At 40.9% G+C, this 14691-nt stretch overlaps 1 protein-coding gene across 3 annotated transcripts in view; it reads right to left on the bottom strand.

Annotated features, from left to right (window-relative positions):
- PELI1 (pellino E3 ubiquitin protein ligase 1) overlaps positions 1-14691 on the bottom strand; it is a 128942-nt gene that overhangs the window by 93013 nt on the left and 21238 nt on the right. For 2 of the 3 annotated variants that reach the window (XM_082358264.1, XM_082358266.1), the window contains exon 2: positions 2729-2809. The gene's annotated coding sequence lies outside the window, so the exon portion shown is untranslated. Of the gene's footprint in view, positions 1-2728; positions 2810-10824; positions 10958-14691 lie in introns of all 3 variants that reach the window. The other variant, XM_082358265.1, reaches the window with a different exon arrangement.

The following is a 14691-nucleotide window of genomic DNA, read 5'->3' as shown; positions in this document are numbered from 1 at the left end:
ACCTGGACTTCCGATCCACTCAGATAAGGGGAAAGACAAAGGAGCAGTAGCCACCTGTCTTTATTAGAAATGGTGCTTGGTGCCCTGGTAGGGTTCTGCCAGTCTGCTTTGGCTTGTGTGTGGGTTGGGCAACTCGCCACTAAGAGGTCCTCACGGGGAGAAAGGCTTAAGAGGGTGGGCAGCATGATAGAAGAACCACCAGATTGAAACACAAGTCTAAATATATTCATCTTGTCCTTGTCTCATCATTAATGTAACCACTTGAGGAATTAAGTTGCTCCTGTATGTTAGGGTGCCTCAGTTTCCCTAAGTTTTGCTCTCCCCCAGTTTAGCCATGGGCAGAGAATACACTTCTACCCTAGGGGCTGCTGCTTGTAGAAGGAGATAATGCTCTTGCACACATTACTAAGCTCAGCGTGAAATTAGTCCCCAAAGGGAGGAGGCGTGACCAATGCGTGTCAGATGTTCAGGCTTTCTGCATGACTCCAGCCAGGGGCAGGGATGTGGCTATGGGGAAAATAGGGTTTGGGGAAACAAAGGAGTTTGAAGGCAACCAGAGTTCCAGGCTAACCCCACAGAATAGAATGCAAGGAGTGAGGAGTGGGATGGAGGGCGAGTGGGAGGCAGTGGAATAAAAGAGGGAGGGGAGATCTTTGCAAGCCATGTGTTAGAGGCCTTGTTAACTGGCCTGGCCACTCACCAGCAGTGTGACCTTGGGCAAGTTAACTTTCCTGGGTCTCATTGTCCTCATTTGTAAAATGTCATCAGGTTGTTAAGAAGTCCAAATGAATACATGGAAAACATTTTGGTTTGCACCTGCACCCCGCCCCCCCTCAAAATGCTCAGTAAACATTAGCTCTTATTATCTGTAGCTCAGGCTTGCTTGCTTTTATGATTTGGTTTGATTAGTTTATCTACAGTTTGTACCAAGACAGGGTTATTTTGAAACACAGAGTTTCCACTCGGTATCACTTCACAGTTTGAGTAAACTCACCTAACCCTGTGCTGGGAAAGGTTGGAGATCCTTAAGAAATGTTCTTAAGAAGGATTACACCTGCCACTAGGTGTGAATTATTTGGCTAATTTAGTGTTACAACTAACAAGAAGAATGAAAAAAAAAAAGGCTTTCCTTACATCTGTCCTCACTTGGTAATATAATAGGAGACTTAGTGGCTCACTCTCTCACTTGTTCAAAAAAAAAGGCAATTAAAGAACTTCGCAAAACATTTGGTTGCAAAGCCTGAAAAGAGTGCACATCTTGAGAGCAGTTCCTTTCTTCTGCAGGAATACATTTTCATTAGGTCTTGGGTCAGCCTGTATCTAGGCTTTGGGAGAGAGTGTGCTGGCTTAAGGCAGACCTCTGTACCAATTTACAGTGGAATCTGATAAAAAAGCCCACGAGAAGAAGAAAGAAGCTATGAGCTTCCAGATAACTACATGGTCAAGAATTCATAGGACTTGAAATTCTGATCTAGACCAGAATGTGCTCTTGACAAACACAGGGGAGAAATTATTGTAAATGTGCTATGCTAGCTGGCCCAGTAGGAGAAGTGGGACAAAAATGTAAAAAAAAATTTTTTTAATTTTATTATTTAAATCCTGAGGTGAGGGGGAATCAACAAACTTTTAGGTTAATCTTTACTACCTACCTTACCAAGGGAGTCAAAACACTTGATACAAGGTCATTTTAGATGTAAAACAAGAATAACATGGAGGCATAATTATTATATACAAAACATAAATCACAGCAAACAGTGGGGAGAGGGATGGGCAAGATAGGTGATGGGGATTAAGAGGTACAAGCTACTAGGTATAAAATAAATAAGATTAAGGATATAATGTACAGCACAGGGAATACAGCAAATATTTTACAATAACTTTATATGGAGTATAATTTATAAAAATGTCGAACCACTATGTTGTACACCTGAAACTAATATAATATTGTAAATCAATTATAATTCAATTAAATTTTTTAAAAAATTACAGCAAACAAATTTTCATAGAGACTTGGCTAGTTCTGGTCAGGAGAAAATTCTTGGTGTATTTTCACTGGAGTTACACTAGTGTAACCTAGTAGTGGAGTTATTGGAAAGTCATTATTGTATAGTGGCTTCTATAATTAGTCTATGATTAATAGGTCCCTGACGGAAATTAACTCTGAGGAAAGCATCATAGGGAAACTCAGTTTTAATCTAGGGTTTTGCAAGTTCATACAATTGGCAGTGGCCTAAGGAGCAAAATGGGTTAACTGAAGTGGGTTGTTACCAAATTGTTTGCGTTCAACCTTAGTTTTCTTCTTATTAATAAAAAGGTAATGTGTTTTCAGGACAAATATTGTGAAAGCTCCATAAGCAGAAAAAATTAAAGTTATAAGTTAAATTGCCATAATTCATTAGGAAGGAAAGAATTAAAAGAGAAAGAAAAGTTGAACTTGATACTTTCAAGTTTAGTGTCAGAACCTTGAAGTCTGGATCTTGCCCATTTGTGACAGTGTAATCCTGAATAGGTAGGTAACTTAGTTTCCCTACATACGGCCTTGAGTAAATAACTTAATCTTTCTGGTATAAATTAAGAATACTTTATGAACATTTCATCAATGTCTACACAGCAAAAAATAAAAAAGTTATTGCTGATTGCTCGGTTTAGGTGGTCAGTGAAGATAGCAGAACCAGGCAAGACAAGTCTGAGATTTACTGCCCTTGACTTGCCTGCCTTGGTTACTTACATGGCCTTTATTAGCCAGCTTGGTGCAGACTTCCCTTCACTTTGTGCTCAGCAAATTCGACTGCAGAGTTGTTTTCCTCCCCTGTGAAAATGAGCAATGTTTATATTACTAAGATCTAAAAGAAAAATTTTAAAGATGACTAAAAACTAGAGCGTGGAAAATTTTCATTTACTGAGCCTCCACTTTCTACTTTCTTGTATCACCCAAAGGGTGGCTTCTCACTCCCTTGGGTCACCTGCCTCTAGTTCAGTGGCTCTCAAACTTTTTTTAAAACTAATTTTTCTTGGAGTATAGCTGATTTACAATGTTGTGTCAGTTTCTGCTGTACAGCAAAGTAAATCAGTTATACATATATCCACTCTTTTTTAGATTCTTTTCCCATATAGGTCATTACAGAGTACTGAGTCAAGTTCCCTGTGTTATACAGTAGGTTCTTATTAGTTATCTATTTTATATATAGTAGTGTGTATGAGTCAGTCCTAGTCTCCCAATTTATCCCTCCCCCTGTCTTTCCCCCTTGGTAACCATAAGTTTTTCTACATCTAGGAGCTCTCAAACTTGACTAGTTTCAGACTCACCTCAAGGGCTTGTTAAAACAGATGGCTGGGCCCCAGCCCCAGAGTTTCTGATTCACTGGATCTGGAGTAGGACCTGAGAATTTGCCTTTCTAACAAGTTCCCACTGATGCTGGTGCTGCTGTTCTTGGGACCACACTTTGACAACCACAAAGGGAACTGGCCTCCTGCCAGCTACTTAATGGTCCCCATAACACCCTCCCCTCCCCCCACCTTACCCCTAAGCCTTTATCTCCTCCTAGGGCCCTTCCCTTCACCACTGTAAGTAACCAGTGGGATCCCTGGCCTCTAGCTGCTCCCTCTGGGTGGCCCCTGCTGGGAGCTGATGTGAAGGAGTCTTACTTCCTCACAACCCCTCTAATGCATGACTCTTGATGTTTTAAATGAAAAGACAGAAATAACTAGAGGGAATTAGAAACATTAGTGGGTAATGTGAAACTGAAGCTAAATGTGATTGTTCTAGTACACAGAAGCTTGGGTTGAAAACCCCATCTCTGCCAACTGGTGATGGTGGCTCCATTATGATGGCCACTGTGTGCCATATTAGTGACTCCTACTTCCTGTCCTGGAGAAGACATTAGAGGTACCCTACTTGAGCCTGCTTATTCTGTACTGAGATGTGAGATCCAGATGGGTGCCCTGGCTGTTCCTTCCTCTTCCTTTGCTGTAAGTTCAAGATTCTGTTTTTCTCCCAGATACTACTGGGATCTGTAAAGTCTCACAGTAGAGAAATCTTATAGGTCTGTCTGGGTTTAGGCTCCAGTTTTCTGAAGAACTGAAGGAAACAAAGTGACCTTTTTGGCTTCTGAATATGAGGTTAAGGAGAGACTATAGAGAAGGCCTATAGGTTTATAAGAACTTCCCCACATTTCAGGAACCTCACAGTGAGCTCCAAAACATTTTCCTATGGTTGCCACACGACCAGCATGGAAACCAAGAAAGGAAACAAGGAAGTTAAGGGAGAGGTCTGGACAAAGATTTCCCTTTCCTTCTCGAGTTCCTCTTCTAGTATGTGACGCTGTAGAAGCAAGATCCAATGACATCAGCATCTTTGGTGAAAAGGAAGACAGAAGTGGAGGGTATACAGAGAGGGGATTAGTAGTCTGGAGGCACCCGACCTAGCAAATCCAGTGTGGGCGTCCAGCAGCTTAATTAGTGAAAGCACCATCTGAACGTGGCCTCAGTTGCAGGTTTGGGGCCAGATTCATCTGTGACTTGACCTAATTCAAATCAACAAGTAAATATTAAGCAATGATTATGTGTCAGGGAAGTGTTATGGGAAATAGAAAGAAAAGCATGACATGGATCCTGCTTTCAAGGAATCTATTATCTAGAAGGGGAGAGAAGAACTGCATACAAACCACTAAGGTGCAAGACAGACTATGACTCTCTGGGAGCCCTGGGCTAAGGCTGCAAATGGGCTCCTGGCCATATCCCGTGCATCTGGGCCACTATCAGAAGGTTAGAGATGGCTGAAGTAGAGGCCTGTGCTAGGGAGTTGGTGGCAGTCAGTTAGGGGATTCAGTGCTAAAGAGGTTATTAGTTGACTGCAGAAGCAACTACATACTTCTACCTAGCTATTTGTGATCATTGAGGCCAATTTTCAATTTTAATCTATATATTTGCATCCCTAATTTCAGTGAGGCCCCTCTTCCTGCTCACAAATCTGTGCTTGTAAATGACTGTTGTTCTATCCACTTGAGTAGTTAAGCAACTAAATGACTGCATGTGCAAATTCAGGGGTTTGGAGGCAAACACAACTGTGTTAGTGGTTGCATAACCCCAAAGTGGAAAGGGAAAATTAATAGGCAACCTGTGAAAATCATTACTAATGTTTTTCTTCTGAACTATCAATAAATAAAATTACATACTTGGTCTTTGGAACATGATAGATGGGGTAGACTATCAGACAAGGAACACAGCAATCGTCTGAGTAGCTGATGCCTTGTTATTTGAATCAGTAGAATCTATATCAACAACAACAACAAAAATAAAACCAAGCCATGAGATCCTGAATATTTTGAGGCCATTCCAATTTCAGTTTCAGTGGGTCTAGGGAGTTTGAAATTTTGTGTGGCTGAAATGGTTACGAGATCACCCAAAATTCATCCTCCTCCTTCCGTAATGGAACTGTTGCTGGGAGGTGGATTGAGGCCCAAAGAAAGAGATGATCCCACAAAGATTCCTATGTTCCTGCAACCCCAGAACCACCTGCCTCTGCCTGCCCCCTCCTCCCTGATGGAATGCCACAGGAGAGGGATACCAGGAGGATGCAGACAGAGTAGAAACGAAGAAACATTTCCACTTCTCGTTTTTGTCTGAGGCTGTACCCTTTACATGGCTGGACTCTTTTGGAAGCACTGGAAGAAAGGGGTAGGGTCATTTAGGAGCTCCAGGGCCCTTGGAGATAGGCATGTTGGGTGGGTGTGTGGGATGGGATGTGGGAAGGGGAAGAAAGGAAAGCTTGTGATGGAGCCAAAGTGATACAAATGCCCAGAGGCTCCAACTAGCTAATCCCCGGGTGCCTCCAGCAGGGCACTCTTATCTCTCTTGCTCAGCATGATGGTTAGGCTCCTGAGAAGAAGTAATTAAAAAAAATAAAAGTGAATTTTGTCGTAAGAAAAACATGAAATCATGCTCCAGTAGGTTGAAAAAAAATCTGTCAGGTATTTTGTGTGTGTGTGTGTGTGTGTGTGTGTTTATCTCATTATTATGACCATGGACTTTATGTCCACAAACAACAAGTTTATGGAAAAAAAGTAAAGACATAAAAACGATTATTCATAAACTAGAGAATAAAGGTCCTTAGTGATGTCTAAGTTGCAGAGGCAGTAGCTCGCAACCATTAAATCTGCCATTCTCCACGCTCTTCACTGCATTCATCATAGGAACGCGGGATGGGAAGTTTGTCCTACTCAGTACTATGTGCTACCCCACTCTTTTAAAAATCTGGTTTGCTCTCTCACACCATCCTCTGGCTGTGGTCTCGCTCAAGTCATATTGGTCATTCATTAACATATTCTGTTTGGCAGATAACATCCATTCTTACTTTGTCTTTTGCTATTTCTTACCTTGGTAGCCTCTTGGCCATGTTAATGGATGTACTGTAATCAGAAAAGGTGGATGGTGAGTAGGACTGGGCTTAGCTCCTCACTGCGCAGGGTATTATATCACATCACCCCCACCAGCAACACTCCCAAATTACACCATCAGCTCCAATTCCAAAATATTTTGGTGGGCAAAACTAGTCTTATTATTCCAAAACTAGTCTTAATTTCTTCTTTGTTTTATTAAAAAATTAAAATAAATGTGTGAAAATTGGGAGGTTGGCGTATCGTGTGAGTTGAAGCCTTGGCAACAGTGTGTAAAATCTATATCTGGGAATAGTTGACACCAAGAGTTAGACTGTGCATTGCTTAGTATTACAGGCTTCAGTGTATTAAAGGAATATAAAATAAGTATGTAACTTTTGCTTCTTCCTTTCACCTGAAACGTAGTTAGTAAAGAGTAAAGTCTATGTGGTTCATACCAAAAAATACATCGGTTTGAAAATACAGCAGGAAAAGATTTATTTTTTAAAGAAGTCAAATCTTGGTGTTAACAAGGCACAAGTATTGTGATTCAAACTTTATATTTTGTTGAAAGTGCTTTCACATTTGTATTACTATTATTTCTAGTCTATTTTCCCAGAAGAGCAAAGTCAAGTTCGAGATGAGGGAACTGGCAGAACAGGAGGCCATAAAAGTGATGGAATGCCCACAAGGCATATAAGAAACTAAATATTGATCTTTGTTCTTTCAGGGAGGACTCTCAAGTTTCTAAGGATGTCATTACAGCTACGGTGGCGTTGGTTAATCTGATCTGCTATTCAGCTGTGGTCTTGCTCAGCACTGAAAGAACACTTTGTTCATGAGCTTCAGCTGACAACCAGAGAGTTCTCTAAAGCAAGGGTTATAGAGAGAACATTCCTCTCCATGTGTTATGTAAGATATTCAAGGTATGTAGGACTCCAAGGCAATGAATAAAACTTGTTTTAAAAAATGACACAACTAGCTAGTGGGAAGCAGCCGCATAGCAGAGGCAGATCAGCTCGGTGCTTTGTGACCACCTAGAGGGGTGGGAAAGGGAGGGTGGGAGGGAGGCTGAAGAGGGAGGGGATATGGGGATATATGTACAGCTGATTCACTTTGTTATAAAGCAGAAACTAACACACCATTGTAAAGCAATTATACTCCAATAAAGATGTTAAAAAAAAATGACACAACTTATACATTCAAATTACTTTTTATCCTTCTAAGAGTCATACTGGAAGACACATACTTATCCTAGCAAAGCACTCTTCAAAGCATTTTGGAATTTTTTGTTTTAGTGTTGCCTTTAGAGCCAGGGTTAGGGTTTGTGAACCACTTAGGACTAAATACTTAGCATGTCACCTCAATTTTTAGCCATGACATGGAAGGTTGATTATTTGTTTTGCTTCCCCATAGATTTAACTCTAAATAACTTGGGATATTTTTTTAAAAAACAAATCTATTCATTTACCCACTGATTCATTTAATCAATAAATATCCATTCAGTGTCCTGTGTGCCAGGCTATATGTTAAAAGTTGAGGATTCAGCAATGCACAAGACAGAAATAGTCCCTGCTCTGTTGGAGCTGACGTTATAATAGGAAAGACAGACCAAATCCATCCCCACAGCAACATGCTAACAAACAAATTTTAAAAATACTTGCCAGTTGGGATAAGTGGTATAAAGGAAACAGATAAGGGGCTGAGCTAGAGAAATAACATGAAGAAAACAGTTTGTTAGATGGGAAAGGTGACATTTAAGTACAAATTCAGCCTCTAAAGATGTCTACTTGCCACCACTGGGAGTATTCAGATGAATACATTTTAATTTTGGAGAACAATTTTGAAGCCTGAGTGGGGGCAGAGCCCACTTTCCCCACAGCAAATTTTCTTTCTGTAGGATATGAAAGTGTGACCCTAATCAACGAAGTGGCTTCAAATGTGATACCTCAGTTACCATAAATAATCTGATAGCAAATAAGTTGTATCTCACTTGGCAGCCCTGACCAACTGATAACAGCCCTTCTTTTTTTCTTTTGGATTAAACAAACATACACACAATTTTCTCCCCAGATGGCAGAGCTGTCTGACATCTCGACTGTCCCGTTTGCAAGGCCCCAGGATCTTTAATCCTCCATCTACTGAGGCTCTCAGAGCCACCTGGGAGACGTCCTGGAGGTCCCCAATACTACAGAGGTAGTAGCACTTCATGCTATGTCCAGTACTTGCAGGACAGCATCAGCACCCTGTTTAGGTTCTCGAACACCTTCTGCAGGATGATGCCAATGGTCTTGAGAGAGATTCTGAGTCTGTGCCCTGGCTTCATGGGAAACCGTGCTGAGAACCATTAATGATGTCTGCTACGGGCTTGGAATGGGGTCACATAATGTCAGTTTGCCCATTATTGGAGATGTTAAGTTTGATCACTAGGTTAAGCTGGTGTCTGACAGATTTCTCCATTGTGCAGGCACCCTTCTTCCTAAAGAGTATTAAGAAATACTCTGTGGGGTAACATTTTGAGATTATGTTAATTTCCTGTTCTCCAACAATATTTCACTGCCAAATGACTTGCCCAAGTTCATAGCTAACAAGTCACAGAACTGTGACGGGAGTTCTATTTCTCCAACTCCCAGCCCTGGCAACTTCCACTCCACTATGCTGGTTCCATCCATTAGCATGTGAACATTTCAGGTAGGATATGAAGAAGTCAGGGTTTCTAAAGACTCTAAGAAAATCTAGGTGCTATTTAGACCTTCATAGTTTATTAAATGCATTGAAAAATAAAATTTTCATTAGAAACTCCTATTTTGTGGGAAATAATTAGATTTCCCTTAATGTGGCTAAGGAAGCAATACATGGTAACACTGCTAGATAGATGAATTGTTGCTATTACTACTCAAAAGAAACAGACAGATATTGTGGCCAATTCTCCTGCCCCCAAATATTCTTAAGCAGGTTTGGATTCTGTTTCCTCTGCCCCTCTTCACTTAGAATTTTTTTTTTTGGCTGTGCCGCTCAGCTTGCGGGATCTTAGATCCCTGACCAGGGATCAAACCCGGCCCCGGCAGTGAAAGCGCAGAGACCTAACCACTGCACTGCCAGGGAATTCCCTGCCCTTCTGCACTTTGAATACCAGTATAGATTTGTTGGATAAAAGACTCTGTGCTGAGTGTGAGTACCAGTATCTTTCCTTAGAATCATTAACTGTAACTATAAATCAGATGAATTTATGTTCATTTCATTTCTTAAACCCCACTGTGGTGGTTTTTATATGAATCGAATTCCTATTGTTGAGTCTTTCTAAACATCAGAAGCTGTCCCAAAGACTTCCTGAGGCAGTATAGTCCATGGGGTAATTGTATTAGGATAATAGGGTTGAAACATTTCATAATTTAATGAGTTTGTAGATTTCTTATTCCCAGAATTAAAAAAGAACCTCTATGAATGTCAAATTCCATAATTATCTGACAGAACAGAATTTGGCTCTATTTAACCAACTGGCATACTCTCCATAGATAACAACATGGTTTGATTAATATAAAGAGCCCATTTCTCACCCCCCTCCTCTCCGGCACCAGAAATTCATTAAATATAAAGCCTTACATAATTCTGTAAAGAAGCTCACTTCTCTGCAGTTTTTCTAGCTTCTAAATTAGATACTAAAGAAGAAATATCATTCTTTAGGTGCAGGCTTTCAGCTTTCCCTGAAATGGAGTGGTTGGTCATGGTCCAGCACACAGACTAGCTTGGGTTTGATGGAATTTAATTAATAATAATAATAAAATACAAAGTCCCCTTGGTGTTAACAAGCAAATTCTGGGGAGAGAGATGAGAATAGGATGTGGATCGAGTCTATAAGTGGCCTAGGCCTCGAAGATTCCTTCTGGCATTAGGTACACCCATTTGGGTTTCTTTGGATTAGAAACATAAAAGCATAATTTGTGCCTTTAATTAAATTTTTTTTCCAGTAGAACTCTTGCCATATGGCCAAAGAAACATAGAGCTGGATAGAAACAATAGCTGACATTTATGTTCTAGGTGTTTTACATGAACATTGTTTAACCCTCACAAACAACCCTTTAAGAAGGTACAATTATTATTTTCCTTCTTTGAAAGATGAAGAAACCGGAGCCCAAAAAGTTTAGGCAACATCCTAACACAAACACAAACAAACAGTAAGACTGCAGAGTCTGAGATCCTGAGGTCCCGAAGATAGGCACTATCGCCTCCCAAACTCTGCTGCCTCTCCATGGAGGGGTAGGGAGACTTACAGTGCTTTTCATAGGAAGACTGCTAAATGCTTCTCTTGAATATTATGATTATTTTCCACAGCAATCCTTTCATGCAGCTTATAAACCAAGAACTGGGGGTCCATCAAGTGGAAAGTGACTTGTGTAAGACATTCCCTGTGATCCTGGGAGATCCTGGCAGAAGGTGAAGAGGCTCTTACCATTACTCCTGGGAATTCACCAATGGCTAGTACTCTTCCCAACTCCTCATCATGAAAGACAAACAGCATCCTTCCTAGTTGGAGTGTACTCATTTGATACTTGTTCTGTATTTCTCCCTAGTGGCCAACGTTCCTGGCAGAGAAAATGAAACCAGGATAATAACCATTGTAGAGTATGAAATTGCTTCTTATCTGAATCCATACTCTAAACCTCCTTCAGTGCTTTCATAAATCATCCCACACTGATAGAATTATTTTTTATGACTCATAGGTATATTTTACTTTTCCAGTTTTATCCTCTTTACTTTCAAGGAGAAGACTGGATGATGGAGAAGAAAGATTCACCTGCAGAGCTATGTTGGATTTTATTTAACCCTAACACATAGACTGTGGACTAAAAAAAAGAAATATGCCCAGCTTAGTATTACGTACAAAAAAATTTTTTTAAGTTTTACAGAATATAATCCAATGATGAAAGTCATTCACTTAACAAGCATTTATTGAGTTCTTTCTAGGTATAAAGCACTGCAATAGGTGCTGAAGTACAAAAATAAATAAACCTCATCCCTGCCCTCAAGATGCTTATACTCTTGGGTGTAATATTGTGTGACCATTTGTCTGGGCCTGCCTGAGGCAGTCTTGGTTTACACCTGTTTCCCCAATGTAATTATAAACAATACTCTCTTTCACTCTCAAAAGTGTCCCAGCTTAGATGACAAATTGCATATACCCTAGCAATAATATTTCCCACTAGATGATGTTTTTAAAATACTTGTAATTCTTGGATATACTGTAAATAAGAAGTACAAACAGCAAAGCTGCAAAGAGTATACTGACACAGTGTCTTCATTTTGGAATCACTATTCCTGTCTCTGTATGTCAGTTGAAGTAAGTTCATTGGGAAAGTGTGGCATTTGGTCTTACATTATTCTTTAAAATGCAACTACTGTTCAATCTTTATTGACAGGATGAAATATATTGGCTAGAAAACTTAAGAAGATGAGAGAATACTGCAATAAATGGAGATAATAATATGTATCATACACTCAACCCCAGTTTTATAGGAGCCAAAGGTAAATAGGACACAGGGGCCCTTGGGGGCCAGGGAAGTGTCAGGTGGAGCAGAAAAAGCAACGGTTGGAGGCATTTGGGGTCACGAGCCTCTGATCTCAGAGTTCAAGGTGGCATCTTTCCCTCTCTTGGACTCTTTGGTCTCTATCCCATTCTTATACGTACTGAACTCATTAGTTTTTAAAGTCACCTGCGGTGTGCTTTTGTGAAAGGTTGGTGTCTGCAGAACTTCTAATTACACATTACTTTGTGTACTGTTGTCTGAATATGTATATGTACGTATTTTGATATTGAAGACAAGCTATTTTTAGTTTCCTTTTGGGTATGTTTGGAGAAACTCTTAACTGTGGCTATGCTGCTATGGAAACAGTATCCATGTATACTGACATGTTTACAATTGTTTAAAACACTATAAACTTTCCAGGGCAAAGGCAAACAGCTTACTTCCATCAAAGTTGCTCCCTGGTTTCCTTTTTTATTAGTTTATTTATTACTCTCAGACCCATGTTGGAATCTGTTTCATCTGTGCCTGCATTAAATAGCTGTTTTTTGCTGACGTGCGTCATTTAATTGATTTCACATTCGTAACTACAGTAGCACTGAGAACAGATGAAAAGTTTACCCTGAAATCAGAAATATTCTTTGGCCTTGCTAGGAAGTGAGAATTAAATACCTCCTAGGCTCCCAAATGAAAAAAATGGAATAATACCTCTTGAGGGTATGTTGACTATCTAGAATTTGCAAGTGTAGGATAATCATTTAAATATAACTACTGTAATTATTATTTGTGTGTACAGAATGAATTTAAAGACTAGGCTAATTGCTTCAAAACATGCAAACCCAAAAAGGAGTTTTCTGGCTTATTCCAAGCATGGAGAGAAGTAGGTGGCTAAGAATCTTTACAATTTCTGGAAAAAGAATCTTAACAAAGCCACATGAATTGAAGTGAATAAGAACCATGTTTGTTTGAAAGTACCAGGAAAGTGATTTTTGGCAGGGTAGTTTTCTGGGAGTCAAAAAGTATTTTAAAGTGGAACCTGTAATTGTGAATCATACAATGGTGTGTCCTGACTACATAAAAGGGCACATACTCTAGCAGAGCATAATATTTTATAGGATTTTAAACAGAGTACTCACTCCTTTAAAAACTTCTCTTTTCCAAAATTTGATATCTATTTTGAGTAAGTATACAGTAAAGAAAGTTTTAGCTGTCATGAAGTCTACTTTCCCCTCTCTTCTACTAAAATCTCATTTTTGTCATCTTCCTGAAACAGTCACTTAAAATCACAGATCAAGGGGCTTCCCTGGTGGCGCAGTGGTTAAGAATCCGCCTGACAATGCAGGGGACACGGGTTTGAGCCCTGGTCCGGGAAGATCCCACATGCCGCGGAGCAACTAAGCCCGTGCGCCACAACTACTAAGCCTGCGCTCTAGAGCCCGCGAGCCACAACTACTGAAGCCCACGCACCTAGAGCCCGTGCTCTGTAACAAGAGAAGCCACCGCAATGAGAAGCCCGCGCACTGCAACGAAGAGTATAGACCCCGCTCGCCGCAACTAGAGCACAGCAACAAAGACCCAATGCAACCAAAAATAAATAATAAATTAAAAAAAAATCACAGATCAAAAAAAAAAAAAAAAACACACCCAATGGCGTATAGTTGATTAACAGCTATACTCCAGTATAAAATAAAAATTAAAAGAAAAAACACACACCCAGTGGAAGTCCTGCGGGAAGGGGCATGCTTCCTGGTGAGCTGGTTGACGTGAGCCTCAAGTGCACGTAGAGATCAGTGAGCCATAAGCCGACAGTCCCCGTCCCCCGCCCCCTCGCCGCCCCCAGGCCCCTTTCCGACAGTGTTTATATACTTTCTCTGCTCCCACTCATCAGCGGACATTCCATTCTAAGCCCTTCAAAGGGACAAGGTTTCTGTGATTCTGTTTTTCTTCTTTGTGGGAAGGATTCCTCCCCGGCCCTAGAGCTTAGCAGCAGCTAAGAAACGTGACCCCAAGGTCACATTCAAATTAGAACTCAGTAAAACCCGAGGGTTTGTTGCTTCCTGGCTCTAAAGGAAACTCAGAATGACAACGGTGTCTGGATATTCTACCATGCGTATGGAGAGAGTTTACAGGGGGGCCTAACGGGACGGACGGGACTCTGGGAAGAGTGGGTGTCAAGTGGCTCTGACAACTGCGTCCCTTTAGGGTTGCGCTCAGGATCCGGATGAAAAGGTGGAAGCGGGGTAGCAGCAGCAGCGCGGCTTAACACACAGCGCTCCCCGGGCAGCCACTAATTGGCTTACTCCTTTCAGACGTCTCTTAAGAAGCAGATTTCCGTTTCTGTTCTGTTGCCTCTGAGGGGATTTCCCAAATTAACCTCCTCTAAGCTTTCTTGAGGGGTTGTTTTTGAGGGCTGGTGGGGAATTTCCCTCTTCTGACCAACCTGTTGCTGGGAGAGATTTATTGCTGATCTTCATCTGGGGATTTTCTCACAGGCCTTTGCTGCTTCCTGTTTCCCAGGAGTCTCTGCTCTCTGGGAACTGAAGAGCTATCGGGAGAAGGGGACAAACAGGCTTTAGGAAAAAGGAAAGAGGGCATGTTTGATACAATGTTACTCTTCTCCCCTCTTCCGGTTCTTTGCCATAGTGATACTGGATTTGAAGATCAGGCCCAGGGACCTTGCTGAGGGTTCAACTGGATTACACTAACATTCCACAGGAACTTGGGTTGGACAGTGAAATCACAAATCACATGAATGACTGGTTTATTAGAATAGCTTTCCTTTATTGGGGATGGAT

Source organism: Balaenoptera borealis (genome assembly GCF_965194805.1).
Source record: "Balaenoptera borealis genome assembly, chromosome: 15".
Lineage (NCBI taxonomy): Eukaryota > Metazoa > Chordata > Mammalia > Artiodactyla > Balaenopteridae > Balaenoptera > Balaenoptera borealis.
This window is presented reverse-complemented; position numbering and strand designations above follow the sequence as displayed.